The sequence below is a fragment of the Macaca mulatta genome, chromosome 10 (genome assembly GCF_049350105.2).
Source record: "Macaca mulatta isolate MMU2019108-1 chromosome 10, T2T-MMU8v2.0, whole genome shotgun sequence".
Taxonomy (NCBI): domain Eukaryota; kingdom Metazoa; phylum Chordata; class Mammalia; order Primates; family Cercopithecidae; genus Macaca; species Macaca mulatta.
Genome location: NC_133415.1, coordinates 8,534,582 through 8,551,140, shown reverse-complemented (window position 1 = coordinate 8,551,140; position 16,559 = coordinate 8,534,582). Strand labels below are relative to the sequence as shown.

The 16,559-nt window shown below is 45.4% G+C and overlaps 1 protein-coding gene across 39 annotated transcripts in view; it reads right to left on the bottom strand.

The window, feature by feature from the left end:
• Window positions 1–16,559, bottom strand: part of PACSIN2 (protein kinase C and casein kinase substrate in neurons 2) — a 146,227-nt gene that overhangs the window by 59,003 nt on the left and 70,665 nt on the right. For 2 of the 39 annotated variants that reach the window (XM_077949407.1, XM_077949423.1), the window contains exon 2: window positions 4,242–4,330. The exons of the other annotated variants lie outside the window; for them this stretch is intronic. The gene's annotated coding sequence lies outside the window, so the exon portion shown is untranslated. The remainder of the gene's footprint in view (window positions 1–4,241; window positions 4,331–16,559) is intronic. 39 annotated transcript variants of the gene reach the window in all.

The window sequence follows — 16,559 nt, the reverse complement described above, 5'->3', positions numbered from 1 at the left end:
GCAGAGGAGGAAAATGGCCCAAAGAACACCTTGGCTAAAAAATGCTGCTGCCTCTGAAGTCCTTAAAGTGGTTCATTGTCTCTTCACGTGCTGAATCTGAGAGTGCTGTAGGCAATGAAATATCACCTGCCATCTTACACATGCATCAGAAATAGGAGGAGGAAAGAAAAGAAGGCGTTCACATAAAACAAGACTTCAGCTGTCGTGGAGGCAGGTGAGCCTCACATAGCCTCTAATTTCATGAACGGGAGTACAGAAATCAGGTTGGTTGTTTTTATTTTTAAGAAACTTCAAATACATAAGCCTCATTTGTGAAATTTTAAATTTGAAACTCCTTTAATACATAAGTTGTCAGAGTATTTCATCGGTCCTGATGGACTGATGCCCATTCAACTCAGTAGATGGTGTTAATGTCTGAAGACAATGAAGTACACCCCAAAATGGTGGTGGAGGCACTTGCAGGTAATCAGGCTGGTGAAGGGAATCACTGGGTATACCCTACCTGGAACACCAAATTTAAGGAAAAATACACACAAATACACATACCTCTAAACAAACAAAATCAATAAAGCTACACTAAACATAATTTCATTTTTGATAATTCAGAAGTCATTTTTTACACTTACAAAGGGTTCTCAGTGCTAAAATTTAGAAGCCTCATCTCAAATTTGCCATAAACAGCAATGAGACATTGGGCAAGTCCCTTATCTTCTCAGCATCCAACTACTTTCACATGAAAAGAAGAGAGTGGGATTGAACAAGCTCTTAAGAGCTCTCTAGGCCGGGCGCGGTGGCTCAAGCCTGTAATCCCAGCACTTTGGGAGGCCGAGACGGGTGGATCACGAGGTCAGGAGATCGAGACCATCCTGGCTAACACAGTGAAACCCCGTCTCTACTAAAAAATACAAAAAACTAGCCGGGCGAGGTGGCGGGCGCCTGTAGTCCCAGCTACTCGGGAGGCTGAGGCAGGAGAATGGCGTAAACCCAGGAGGCGGAGCTTGCAGTGAGCTGAGATCCGGCCACTGCACTCCAGCCTGGGCGACAGAGCGAGACTCCACCTCAAAAAAAAAAAAAAAAAAAAGATTTCTCTGAGTTTAAAACGTTTTAAGAGGGCCTCCTATAAGCAGGAGATTACAGGAGAATATACGTGAATTAAAGCCAAGTAATTAAAAGAGTGTGTGTGTGCAGTGAGCATGGCTGCAAAGATCTTCCCTGCTTCATCAGCTCTGGGCCTGACGGCAGCCCTGTGCAAGCATACCCACCAAGACCCCAGTGTCAAGGCTTGAGCCCATTATTAGGGTCTCACTGTGAAACAAGCCACAGTCAGCATAAAGAAAGTCCATGTTTCCCAAGCATGTCCACATCAAAGAAATTACTTACAATGTTGGTAACACAAGGTCTCATCTATGCTACAAGTCCTGCACACACACAGAGGCTAAAATTTAAAGGGAAAGTAAACAGCAATTAATATTTGTGTCTTGCAAAACTAGTAAAAAGTGCTCTGACTCTGGGTCTCAGGGCTTCTCACTGAAGATGCTGTCAGTGGCTTCTGAGAACTGAAACACAGTGACAGCACTGGGCTCAGTGGATTGTGAAATATTTAGTGGGAGTGGCGTGCCTGTGAATAGCTTGATCCTGCTTCCAAAGTACAGGCAAAAGAACGAGTATCTCAGAACCCCAAAACAATCTTGTCTGGTTTATTTCCAGGTTCTTTTGTTCACTTTTAAAATGGATGTCGGCTGGGCGCGGTGGCTCAAGCCTGTAATCCCAGCACTTTGGGAGGCCGAGACGGGCGGATCACGAGGTCAGGAGATCGAGACCATCCTGGGTAACACAGTGAAACCCCGTCTCTACTAAAAATACAAAAACTTAGCCGGGCGAGGTGGCAGGCGCCTGTAGTCCCAGCTACTCGGGAGGCTGAGGCAGGAGAATGGCGTGAACCCGGGAGGCGGAGCTTGCAGTGAGCTGAGATCCGGCCACTGCACTCCAGCCTGGGTGACAGAGCGAGACTCCGTCTCAAAAAAAAAAAATAAATAAAAATAAAAAATAAAATGGATGTCATACTAATCACACAGCTGGGGACATCTTTCCAACTGTGTGACGTCTGCTCTAGAATGATGGTCTACTTCAACTTGGACAAGGCAGGAGAGCGACCCGCCACCTGGGGCTCCAAGCAGGGGTTCCCTTCCCTTTCAGGTCTTCATGCCTCCCTTCACTGTATCCTTCTCCCTCAAACCGCCTCCCAGATGACTGTCAAGATACTAATTATTCTTTAAGATCAAGATCAGATGCCACCTCCTTCATAAAGCCTTCCTTTAGTCCCAAATGTCAGCTCTGCTGCCTGGCCTGCCTGCCTGTGTTCCTCTCACACAGGGCTCCTTCCATTCAACCTCAGATGGAGGGCGGTCATCCAGGCATCTGTCTCTCCCAAGAGAACTAAGATCCTCGAGGGCAGGAACCACATGGGGTTTATTTTTGTGTCCCAATGCCAGCACAAAGTTCTCTGTGTTAAATACGAATGCCATGCTTTTCTCATCACGAACCATGAGGTGACTTGGGAACAGAGCCATGCACAAAACAAGACAGAGGAAGTAGTCTGGGTCTCTGACAGTGTGGTGTGCCCACCAGCCATGCCACCTCTAGACTCTGCAGATGAGAGGAATAAACTTCTCTTCAAGCCACTGTTATTTTGAGGGTCTCTGAGACTTGTAGTCTAACTCATACACTTTCCTGCTACCTGTGCTCTCTGCCCCAATTCCATAGCCAGAACACACAGCAGCACCAGGACCTCTGGGTTTGGGCCCTGGACACACTCAGAACCTTTGTCTCAGCTTCCAGACCTTCTCTGGACCCTCCTGTCCTCGTGTCTCACTCAGAGCATAGCACGGGTGAGGCACCCAGTCAATCCTGACCTAAGAAGTACATGGATACCCACGTTCACACCACGTAAACGAGGGAAAACACTGAATAAATGAATTTGAAAATGATTGTCTTTCAAATTAATTGAAATGTTTCTAAAATGCATTTGGAAGTATGAAAGTAGGTCATTTTGAAATAACAAAAGGCACTCTCATAAAAAGCAAAAATACCTCCATGGTTTCGGTGATCCAATCTCTCAATCTGGTTTGGGTCAGTGGGAAACTTTAAGAATTAAAAAACAGGCCGGGCGCGGTGGCTCAAGCCTGTAATCCCAGCACTTTGGGAGGCTGAGACGGGCGGATCACGAGGTCAGGAGATCGAGACCATCCTGGCTAACACAGTGAAACCCCGTCTCTACTAAAAATACAAAAAAAATTAGCCGGGCGAGGTGGTGAGCGCCTGTACTCCCAGCTACTCGGGAGGCTGAGGCAGGAGAATGGCGTGAACCCGGGAGGCGGGGCTTGCAGTGGGCTGAGATCCGGCCACTGCACTCCAGCCTGGGCAACAGAGCCAGACTCCGTCTCAAAAAAAAAAAAAAAAAAAAAAAGAATTAAAAAACAAAAGTTTTTGACAGTTCAAGTTCAAAAGGAAATTTACAGATGAAGAAACAGAGGCATAAGAGTATTTAAATAACTTGCCCAAGTCACACAACTAGTAAGTGGCGGAGCTCGGATTCAAAACTAGACCAGGTGCTCCAGAGCCTCCCTGAGCCACCAGGCTGTGCTGTCTCCTGCGTGAGACACAGGCAACGAAAGACACCAAGGAAAGGGAGAGGCGAGTTACGTGTGCATGACTCTGAAGAGTGACAGGCTGGATGTTAAGGGAGGCAGCACGCCAACCCGGGCCCAACAAGAGTAGAATGCTGACGAGAATTCTTTCGTTCACTCACTTATTCGCTCAGTGTTCACTGAATGCCCATTCCAGAAGCCTGCCTGCTCAAACAGCTCAGGGTGTTGAGGGAGGCAGACATATAACTCAGGCCTGCCTTGTTCACAGTTGTATCCCATGGCTGGGCACAGCGCCTGGCTTACACGAGGCAATGATATGTGAGAAGCAGCAATGAATGAATCCCAGTCTTGCTGTAAACCAGCTGGGTAATCAGGGGAACATTACTTAACCTTCCTGAACCTTAGTTTCCTCATCTGGAAAACAAAACGAACACTGCCTACTACTCCTTGGGATTGTCGGAGGATTGAAGTAGCCACTCTCCACCCAGGGAAGTGAGGAAGTGGCTTCCCAGCCAGTGACACCAAGTTGAACCTTGGATGGGAATGGGGCAGGTGCAGAGTAGAGAGGCGGGAGGTGTTCCAGACAGAAGAGACCTTAGGTGATGCGAGGGCGGTGGAGGAACAAAGTCAGTGTCAGTGGGACCAGCCAGGGTTCAGAGGGCTCCACACAGCCGATGCCTGCCCTGAAACAAGAACAGTGAGGAAGGAAGGAGGAACTGGTAGATTTCTACACAGAAATCCCCATGTGGTTTAAACGCAATGAGTTTCTCATAATGCGTAATCTTCCAGCTGCTGGCTAGGCTGAGAACTATTTTACACACTATTAATAGTTACATTTTTTAATTTAACAGAGCCATGCAGAGATCACGTTGTTATTATGATTAACAACCAGGGTATATTCACTTACACAATCCCTCTCTTCCAAAACAGCCCAGAAAATGTCACAAAACCCCCAACTGTAAGGAACACAGGTGGTATTAATAACTCTAAATTTTCAAAGCTAAAATGAAAATGTTTAATGTTTTCCCATGAAAACTCAATGTTAAAGAAAACAGAAAATCTATCCTCACTTCCAGTTTCTAGCCTCTTCAGAGCAATCTTTGTAAATACTCAAATCATGTCACTTCCCTTCTCCAAACCATCACATCACTTCAACCCTAACTCCTCCGCTGTACTGTAAATCCCATCATGACCTGGCCCCTGTCTGCCCTTCCACCCATTCCCCCACCACTCTCCCTTACCTGCTGACCCTTCTCTGTCCCAGCACAAGATCTTCTGTTTCTTCAACATAATAAGCTCATCCCTGCCTCAGAGCCTTTGCACATGCTGTTCCCTCTGCCTGGAATGCTATTCCCTGAGACAAGGGTATGGCCGGCTCCCTCATACCATTTGGGGCATCGCTTAGAGAACCTAGCCACACCTCCCATCACCACCAACTCTAGCCTGTTACCTTCTATTCTAACTCTTTTTATATTTCTTCAAAGCACATACCACTACCTCAGTTTTTACCTGTGTGCAGTCTGGTTTCCCCTCTAGACAGTAAATTCCACAAGCATATCTCACATATGACAACAGGTCCTTCCTAACATTTGTTGAAATTGACAGCGACAAACATTTGGGGATCTTTACAAGTCAAATGGTGGGAGAGCAAAGTGTTGACTTGATAAAAGGATATCAAATAAGACCTTTAGGATAATGTACTATTGTTATCAATTTTACTCACAAAGGCCATATACTGACATATCTTGGATTACACAGGCGAGAAAAAATATTAAGTTACTCGGATTATTAATTACAAACGTTTCTTGAGCTGAGAGCAAAACAATATTTTGATGATTCTTAAAAAGTCAATTGTTACAAAAAAAAAAAAAGGAAAAAGCCAGTTCTTCCACAATGGCCAGCTTGTGCAGCCACTAAGTCAGAAGCACTTCCCACCTGGAGCCTCCTGGGCAACCCCTGGGATACCCCCCTGTCCACATGCCACTAGAAATCCACACTTTTATTTTGCTTTTGATCTTCAAAAAGGGGTCCTCTCTGAATCAAAGGAGCCAATTGTGTCAGGAGACAAAAGATCCAATCAGTTACACAGCACTTTACATTCTCAAGTATCAAGAGTTGCTATATCACTGAATCAGCATTTGTATTTACAGTAGAATTTGAAAACACCTGACAAAGCCAAGTTCCCATAATTAAGTCCAAAGCACACATTCAGAACCTAGTCTATTATTATCTTTATGTGTCAGAGGAAAACCTTGTTATCCCTGAAAAGTTGAGGTCTAAGACTTTAAGAGATTGGAAATAAACTCTCTCTATGGTTCCATATACCTCCCCAACTTTCCTTAAATCCTGAACAACTCTTTAAGAAATATAGGCTTCTCAAAGCAATGAGATGTAGAAAGGTACCTCTCTGAATAATCCTGCATGCCTGGAGGGCGGGCAAAGCCGACTTTGCCAGTGACTGCCAAGCCCAGCATTGTTTTTCTCTGGACTGTAGATTGTCAAAACAAGAGACCTGCCCAAAGTGGAAGCCTCAATTCAAGCCCAAAAATAAATGACAAAATAGATAAGAGCAACAGAACAAACCCATGTTCATGTTTGAGGGAACCAAAGAATCAAGGGTGGTGTGTTAGACGTCTAGACCAAAACATACACCACCAACTCTTCCCAAGCAAAAGCAGCAGCCTGTCCGTCCTATACTCTCCACCGTGGCGCCTAAAGGGGAAGTGGCTCCGCACAGATGACATGGGTCCACCCACTCGAACCCCGAGAGGGCCCTTGCAGCCCCCGCACCCACTGCACTGTCCTTCACAGAACCAGACCCTCTCTCTTCCCAGCATCTGCAAGTGGCAGAAACTACGAACTTTTCCCATCTGGAGAAAAATGCTATTGCAGCTGGAGAAACATTCTTGGAGATTATGAATAAGATATTCTGATTGTAAAGAATTGTAAATGTGATGCTGAAGTGTGTGAAAGTCTGAACAAGCAGACGAGGAAATATTATGGCGCCATGGTAACAGAAACCATGGAAGAAACTCCAGTTTCACAGAACTGTTTAAAAATAAACCGGATACTCAAATACCAGTGAAAAGCTACAATGACTCACACTGTTCTCCTCAAATACTTACAAGAACAGCCAGTTCTTTAACACACTTGTCTTCCAGGCTTTTTCCCCACTGGAGAAATGTGAGACAAAGAGAGTAAAAAGAAGCTTTGAAATTTTCTCTAATTTTACCAGCAAGTTGATCTGAATAAGAACTTACATGTTTTAGAGTTGAGATGGGAGTATGGAAACGTGCAGAGAGCACTAGGGCCTTGAATAAAAACCACACTAAATTCAAAACATACAACCGAGGCCCAGAGTGTGCTCAACTGTGTGCCCAAACACCAGTCAATTTGGTAAAGAGCTACAGCACAATTTCTATGAGAAACGCAAGACCTTCAAGGCACTGTGTACGTGTGCAGACTGCCTTTTCCCCTCTTGGCTCGTGTGTACACCCCTCCCTTGGGCCCTGCCTCAGCCGCACATCCTCCAACTACACTTACACACCTTTCAGTGTGGCAGCGCACATGGTACACCTCCTGGGGCCTCCCCAGTCTGGCTTCCCAGCCTGCCCAGCAGCCTTGCCCCTCGTGGGCCAGCCCTGATAGCCATACGTGCAGCACACTGCCACCTGAGACTGCCGCCTTCCTGGTCAACCCCCACCTACCCTGCAAGGCCCAGTATGAGTGTCACCTCTTCCAAGGAGCCCCCCACCGTTCTAGTGGCCCTTTGCCTACCACTGCCCCTTTATAGTTCCCCTATGGTGCCATTATTTGGCCCCCATTCCTCTTTCCCCAACCAAGTTGTTAACCCTGGTAGATCAGATCATACTCGAGTCACCCGCCTTCTCTAGTGCCTATCACGGTACCCACAGCTCCTCAGTGAGGGTCATTGACAGAAAAAATGGAGACAGGGCATGGATTTCTTAGGAAACCTCAGAGTCCAGCAGTGTCTGTGCCATATTCCTGATTATCCTTGACCTGCCTCCTCCCTGTTCCCCTTTCCCCTGCCCTAACTCACCATTTCTCTCCTTTTCCCATGGTGGGGGGCGGGGGGGTGGCGGGAAAGAAGATTCTCCTGCACACACTGCCCCTCTTCTACATGTGCAGAGACCTACTGTGGACATGTTCCAGACTCACGGTCTTGTCTGGAGTCAGAACACTAGAAACACTCGTTCACAAATAAGCTTTGCCACCAGCTGGTGAGCAGTTTCAATGAAGTAACTGTACTTAGGCAACACTTAAAATTGACTTTGTGAGGGATGATTTTTCAATCTTTTGCAACACAAATTATTCATCAAGTCCTATAATCACGGAGATTTCAATTTAGCTTGTTACCAAAATCCCAAACACTGGCTTCGAGGAAAAAGTGTTTCCGCAGAGACAAGGTCAACCTGAGAACAGGTTCACGGGCCAGACACTGAAACACACTGGTCCCAAGGGAACACAGGCAGCACCCTCAGACAGTATGAGACCTGAAGAGCCCAGAGAGTCCTACGCATCCCAAGGGCTCCATGGCACCCCTGAGAGAGGACCTAGCCATCAAGTCTTAATGGCCACGTTACCCAAGTACATTCTATCACTTCATTCTTCCTGTTGAAAACTACAGAATTCCGGCCAGGCGAGGTGGCTCAAACTTGTAATCCCAGCACTTTGGGAGGCTGAGGCGGGCGGATCACGAGGTCAGGAGATCGAGACCATCCTGGCTAACACGGCGAAACCCCATCTCTACTAAAAAAAAATACAAAAAATTAGCCGGGCATGGTGGTACCTGTAGTCCCAGCTACTTGAGAGGCAAAGGCAGGAGAATGGCGTGAACCCGGGAGGTGGAGCTTGCAGTAAGCCAAGATCGCGCCACTGCACTCCAGCCTGGGCGACAGAGCAAGACTCTGTCTCAAAAAAGAAAAAAAGAAAAAAGAAAAAAAAAGAAAACTTCAGAATTCCACTCATTAAACAGGGATAACAATGCACACCCTGTGACTTCTGAGGATTCACTTAGATCATGCAGGAAAATATCTGTCTCTCATCTGGCAAACAATCCATGTTAGTTCCCTTCCCTGGCTCCTGTATCAGTGGAAAGAGATGGAGCTGAAAGACCCCGGACTTAGCACAAGACTCCTCCCCTCCGGCCTTCAGTTCCCTTGTTCATGGAGCAGGTGATCTTTAAGTCCTAAGAAGACTCAAACATTCTAAGGGGACATGAAGCATAGGCAAAGGCAAAGGATGGGCTGGTTTAAGTGAAAATATCTAGTATGCATTTTGTATCAAAACAAAAAAAGAAAAAAGATTTTTACATATATCAAAGCAGAAATAAAAATGGGGTTACAGCTGGGCATGGTGGCTCATGCCTGTAATCCCAGCACTTTGGAAGGCCGAAGTGGGTGGATCACCTAAGATCAGGGGGTCGAGACCAACCTGGCCAACATGGTGAAACCCCATCTCCACTAAAAATACAAAAAATTAGCCAGGCGTGGCAGCACACATCTGCAATTCCAGTTACTCAGGAGGCTGAGGCAAGAGAATCACCTGAAGCCAGGAGATGGAGGTTGCAGTGAGCTGAGATCATGCCATAGCACTCCAGCCTGGGCAACAGACCAAGACTCTGCCTCAAAAAAAAAAGGGAGGGGGGCGCGGAGGAAGTAAATTAAATTAGCATATACCTATTTACACCCATTGCAAATCCATTGGTAATCTACCCACCAATGCCTACTTTCCATTCTTTCAACACCTGTATATTGGGTGCCTCTGCAGCCACATGGTGTTCTGAGTACTGGGAATCCAACAGGTGACAGAACAGACCAAAACTCCTGCCCTTGTGGAATCTGTGTTCCAGCACAGGTGACTGACCCAGCAGGTGCTATGCAGGGAAATAAGTGAGGATGAGATAGGGAGGAGACAGAAAGGAGACTGCTTCTAAACAGAGTGACCAGAGAAGATCCGCCAGAGAAGGTGACACCTGAGACAACACGGGAAGAAGTAAGTCATGAGGGCCCCCAGAGCACAGGCAGCCCCAGCAAAAGGCAAGGGAGGCCCGCCTGGCACGTCTGAGGCACAGAAAGACAGCTGTGGCAGCAGTTCCTGGTGAGATGGCTGTGGGTGAGCCCAGGCAGGCAGCAGAAGAAATGATGATGCGTGAACTTAAATGGACACTGAAGACAAAACAAAACGACCTCTTCGTTCAGCTCCTAACCCCACCACCACAGCCCACCTCTCAGTCCCTTCCTAGATGTCCCGGCTCCATCACTGGCAAGGTTGTGTGCCGTGACTGCCATACACTGAATCTCCACACGGCCTTGTTCTCAAGGAGCCCTATGTAAGCAGTCAGGAACATGAGTCAGCACACGAGGTGCTTTCACTTACCACACTCCCTGCCTGGCCACAAATCCTGCACTTACCCTAACTCGGCTCTCCCTCAGACTCGGCGAAGGCCCCCACTCTGGGTGAGGAGCAGGGACACCGGCTCCCAGCCCTTTCCAATGCACCCATGCAGCTCCGAGAACAGCAAAGTCCAGCATCCCTCGGGGCTCACACAATCTGAAGACCAGCCACACAGACATGGAGCAGGGGGATCCTTCTCCCGGCTCCAGCAGTCTGGACCCCCATCTCCAGAAGGCTTCAATCTCCCACTGGAGAACTCTGGAATGACAGCGGTAGAAGTCTCACCTGTGCCTGACTGGTTGATTTTTCCTGGCTAACTTGCTCCCTGCCCTCTACCCACAGTTGTACAGTGTATAACAAAATCATCATGTTAAATACTAGATTCTAGCTGATAGCCCTAAAAACGACTGCCATTTAAGTTGAGCAAAATTTAAAATGTTTTTTAAATAAACCAAGCAATCACTTGAGGTAAGTTTGGGGAAGGTCTTTTGAAATCAATCACTCTCTCCAGATCCAGTTTCCAAGTTGTTTCCTGGGCTCACGAAGAAGCAGAAGATATGAATAGAGAATGCTAGGCAGTGAATTCCTGAAACCCGAGGATGAAAACACAGATGGTTCTGAAGATCCCACAGAAAGATATGCCAGTTAATCTTATTCTTAAAATTGGCCTAAAGAAGAAAGGGAAGGCCCTGATGCAGAAACTGCGTAAGGAAGCCTCCCCTCTGGAACACACAGGAGGCGTCAGAAAGAAGCCTGACCTTTTCCCTTTCCCATAACCTTAGAGGAAAGGAAGGTCAGTCACAGCAGCAGCTGCTCAGAAGCAGGTAGGGAATCTTTTTCTATGGGAAGAACTCACCAGGTGTGTGCTGTGTGCCAAGGACCACGCCAAGCAGAGGGTGTCCAAATATGAATGGCTCCGCACAGGCCAAATGCCTGTTCCACAGGACCATTTAGGTGGAACCATCTCCCTCTCGACAGCCTGGCACAGTGGCATTCTGGTGTGTGCTACTCGTGCCCGGCTGGTGAAGAGCCTTTCTCCTACTCCACCTGGAGCTCCACAAGGGAAGGGCTTGACCCTTTTTATCTAACCCAAAACAAGTGCTCAAGAAACAAGACAGGAAGACGAGGGAGGGGAGAGAGGAGTGCTCTTTGTGCTGGATCCCAAGGTGGAGAAGGTAAAAATGATGTCTGTGACAAATTAGTATTTTTTAAAAATCCTATATGCAGATTCATATAGCAACCTTTAAAATAACCATGTTGTCCCCAACATCTTCATAGCTCAAAGGAAACAAGCTGATGACCAGCCATCCTGGTGGCATTCAGACCACTTGCTCCAGCTGACAACCACCTAGGCTATCGGAATCAGCAGCAAAGGTAAGACAGGCCCCAAGGTCACCCAGTCCCAGTGCAGCCCATCAGCTCTTAGCTCACCTATGCAACTTAATGAAGAGCTGGAACTAACTGTGTGTAATCAGATGTGTCCCCAAAACTCGTTGATCTTATGCAATGGGAACACATCAGCTGACAGATCCAGACTTGCCTTGACTGATTTTTACAGCAAGATTTTTTTAGCCTCCGGTTGGCAAGCACTCTGGGAATGTGGAAATGGAGGCTGAACACTTCCCCAACCTAAACACTCAGTTGATGTTCCACAGGTTTAAAATAGAAAAAGTTACTTTAAAAAGGACAAAAATGATGCTTTTTCAAAATTGATATTAACATGAGAATTCAAACAATAGTGTAAGAAAATGTACAAGAAGAGTCTAAAGATTTGAAATAAAAATGATCAGAAGTGATTCAGTTAGAGCAGGCCTAACTGAACCAGAACAATGCAACTCCACAGCTCCTCCCCTCCCCGTTCCAGTGGGGCCAACCCCACAGTGGGAATGGGAAACATTTCCACAGGGCAATGTTTTTATGAGAAATATACAACAACTTTTGCTTTCAAAGTTGGGTGGGACTAGAACACACAGTGGAAGGATGGAGTCAGGAGACCTGGATTCTTGTGCCCGCTCTGGCTTTTACAGTCCGCCTAACTGTAAGCAGTCACTTCCTGCCAGCCTATTTCCTTACCTACAAGAGGGAGAGACACTCCCCGGCCAGCCTAGCCCTCAGGGTGAACGAAAGGTCATTATCACTGCATCCTCTAGTCATTTGCTTCTTCGCTAATTAAGACATCTTGAGCACCTGCGACGTTCCTGGAACAGGAGATGGCAGTGTGCAAGATAAAAAAGTCCCTGACTTCTAAGAGACTGCATGTTAGTGGCAACTGGCATCTACCTGGCTTTCAATAAACTACTGAATGAAGGAAAATTCTACCTAGCACCAGACACCATTACTGGGTTTCTAAAATGGAATGATTCCCCCGGCCCCCTGCTTCAGGGAAGCTCCTCCGACGGCTGTGGGCAGGAGCAGGACAATGCTTGCTGTCAGCTCCACAGATGTTACCTAGTACCATTCCTACACCTTAGAGAACAAACAGTAAAACCAAGTGGAAAGCATACACAGACTTAAAAACTCAAACTACTTAACTACTCAGTAATTAGGACATCATTTTACACCAAAAGTAGATTTTTCTATTTTATACAATAGAAGGAAAGAAATGCAGTTCAGAGTAAGTCATTAGATCGTGACCTTATGCTGTCTTCATCTCTGAATCTCAGACGCTGTGCAAAGCAGTGGATCAGCATATGTTTGCTGAATGAGTAACACTGTTCCTGTCAACAGGAATACAGGTTATACCAGGTAGCTCTCAAACTTTCTCCACAATCCAATCCTCCTTTTACGTTTGTGGAAAGGGAGGGGGAAAGAAGCCCAGTCCCCAAGGTCAGCCAATTACACTGGAAGCAGTGCCACCAGAATGTGAGCCCCGCCCTGGGACGGGGCACAGAGCCCTCACTAGCATGCTGGAGAGGGGCCACCCCAGCTCCCGGGTCTCCCTATACCCAGCTGCTTCTCTTCAAGCTGGTGAAGCCCCTGCTGCCGCCACCACCTCCTCTCCTACCTTGGGGCTTTGTGTTTAATCCTGGAAGTCACAATTTAGGAGGCGCAAAAAGAATAAAATTCTGGGTATACAAATGAAAAAGATCCAAACGTGTCTGTCAAGAATAGCCAAAGGGATGGGATTATTTAGCCAGGAGAGGCTGTGGGAGGGATGATGGGTGAAGTATTTGAGATTCTTGCTATTTTTTTAACAGCTTTATTAAGATAATAATTCACACACAGTTCACCCATCTAAAATGTACACAATGATTTTCGGTGTGTTCACAGAGTTGTGCCACATCATGACAATCATTTTAGAACATTTTCATCACCCCAGAAAGAAACCCCACACTCTTCCCCAGTCATCCCCCACCTCCTCTACTCCCAATCCTGGCAATCACTCATCTACTTTCTGTCTCTATGGATTTGCCTATGCTGGACATTTCAGATAAATGGGATCACAACATATGTGGCTCTGGGGATTGGCTTCTTTAGCTTTTTCCATAATGTCTTCAGGGTTCGTCCATGCTGCAGCATGTGTCAGTACTTCACTCCTTTTGTTGCTAAATAATATTCCGTTGTATGAATGTACCATGATTTGTTTGCCCATTACCAAGTGACTGGACGTTTGAGTTGTTTTCCACTTTTCAGCTGTTAATAGTGCTGCTATCACCATCTGTGTATAAGCCTTTGCATGGACAGATGTTTTCATTACTTTTGAGTAGATACCTAGGAGTAGAACTGCTGGGTCAAAATGAGAAACTTCCAAAATCAGGAGTTTCCAACATTCAGCCAGACTGCCTTCCAACAGGGTGCATCATTTGACATTCCCACCAGCAGTGTGTGACAGTTCCAATTTCTCCATATCCTCACCAACACATGTTGTCTTTTTTATTGTAACCATCTTAGTGAGTGGGAAGTTATATCTCATTGTGATTTTGATTCGTGTTTCCCTAATGAAAAATGATGTTGGGTATCTTTTCATGTGCTTATTGGCCAGCTGTATACTATCTTTGAAGAAATGTCTGTTTAGATCCTTAGCTCATTTTTAAATTGGTGTGTCTTTTTATTGTTGAGTTTGGGGGGGGGGGGTTTTGTTTTATTTAATACAGAGTCTCAATCTATCACTCTGTCACCCAGGCTGGAGTGCAGTGGCATAATCTCGGCTCACTGCAACCTCTGCCTCCTGGGTTCAAGCATTTCTCCTGCCTCAGCCTCCCCAGTAGCTGGGATTACAGGCATGTGCCACCATGCCCGGCTAATTTTTATATTTTTAGTAGAGATAGGGTTTCACCATGTTGGCCCGGCTGGTCTCGAACTCTTGACCTCAGGTGATCTGCCCACCTCTGCCTCCCAAAATGCTGGGATTACAGGCGTGAGCCACTGCACCCGGCCTTTATTATTGAATTTTAAGAGTTCTTCTTCTTTTCTCCCCCCCCCTTTCAATTTTTGTGGTAGAGACAGGATCTCATGTTGCTTGGGCTGGTCTCAAACTCTTGGCCTCAAGTGATCCTCTGAAGTAATGGGATTACCGATATGAGCCAATGTACCCAGCCAAGAGTTCTTTATGTATTCAAGGTATCTTTATCAGATATATGATTTGAAACTATTTTCTTCCATTCTGAGTTGTCTTTTTACTTTCTTGATAACATCCTCTGAAGCACAAAAGTTCTTACTTTTTATGAAGCCCAATTTACCCATTTTTTTCTTTTATTGTGTTTTGGTGTCACATCTAGGAAAACACTGCCTAATCCAAGGTGACAAAAACTTATGCTATGTTTTAAGAGTTTTACATCTCTTATTATGACTAATTTTTAAAAAATTTTTTTAATTAAAAAAGTTTTACAGATTTAGCTCTTACATTTAGGTCTCTGATCCATCTGGAGCTAAGTTTTATATGTGGCATGAGGCAGAGATCCAAATTCATGCTTCTGCATGTAGATATCCAGTTGTCCCGGCGTCACTTGTTGAAAAGATTTTTCTTTCCCCCATTGAACTGGCTTAGCATCCTTGTCCAAAGTCAACTGACCATAAATGTAGGGGTTTAGTTTTGTTTTCTTGACTCTATCTCATTTTTCCACGTCTATCCTTATGCCCGCACCACAGTGTTTCTTCAATACTGTAGATTTATACATTTTTGTAAATTGGGAAGTGTAAGCTCTCCAACTTTGTTCTCTGCCTTTTCAAAACTGTTCTGACTATTCTTGGTCCCTTCCATTTTCATAGGGATTTTAGAATTGGCTTGCTGATTTGGGATTTTGAGAGGGGCTGCTGTGACTCTGCAGATCACTCTGAGGAGTACCGCCATCTGAACTATGTGAAGTCTTCCAGTCCATGGATGTAGATCTCTTTCCATTTATTCAGGTCCTTTTAAATTTATTTCAACAACGTTTTGTAGTTTTCAGTATATAAGTCTTACACTTCTCTTGTTAAATTTACTTATTCTTTATATACTATAATAAATGAAACTGTTTTCTTAATTCCATTTTTTGAATTATTCCTTGCTAGATTATAGAAATATCGTTATTTTTGTATATTGATCTTGTATCCTACAACCTTGCTGAACCTGTATATTAATTCTAAGAGTTTTTTTGGTGGATTCCTTATGATTTTCTTTTTCTTTTTTTTTTTGAGACGGAGTCTCCCTCTGTCGCCCAGGCTGGAGGGCAGTGGCCGGATCTCAGCTCACTACAAGCTCCTCCTTCCGGGTTTACGCCATTCTCCTGCCTCAGCCTTCTGAATAGCTGGGACTACAGGCGCCCGCCACCTCGCCCGGCTAGTTTTTTGTATTTTTTAGTAGAGACGGGGTTTCACCATGTTAGCCAGGACGGTCTTGATCTCCTGACCTCGTGATCCGCCTGTCTCGGCCTCCCAAAGTGCTGGGATTACAGGCTTGAGCCACTGTGCCCGGCCATGATTTTCTTTATATAAGACCATGTCATTTTCGAACAGAATGTGTTTTACCTTTTTCTTTCCAATCTGTATGCCTTGTTTTCTTGTCTAACTTCAAAGTTCCTGGTTAGACCCTCCCGTACAATGTTGAGCAGAAGGAGTGAGAAAAGACATCAAGGTCCTATTCTTCTTGATCGTAGGAAGAAAGCTTTCAGTCTTTCACTGCCAGCCCTGGAAGTTTTGATTAATACCCTTTATCCAGTCAAGTTCCCTTCTGTTTCTGGTTTGCTGAGTTTTCTATCATGAATAGGTGTTGATTGGGGTTGGGTGTTTTTTGTTTGTTTTGTTTTTTGTTTTAATGTTGCAGAACAGGCATCACCAAGGACCAAAGTTAACTTAGATTAAAATCATCTGACATCATATATTTTGATGAATTTCAAGTGTCATAAGGAACCAAATAAAATCCATTTTAAGCAACTCAAAGAAAAACAGCGTATTCTCTGGCTTTGAGAAATGATAAATTTGTGATAATAAACAAGGTATTAGAGGAAAACATGAACATGCCCAAAGCTTACTTTAAACTTTTACACAATACAATATGGAAAGCAAAGAAAGAAAAAG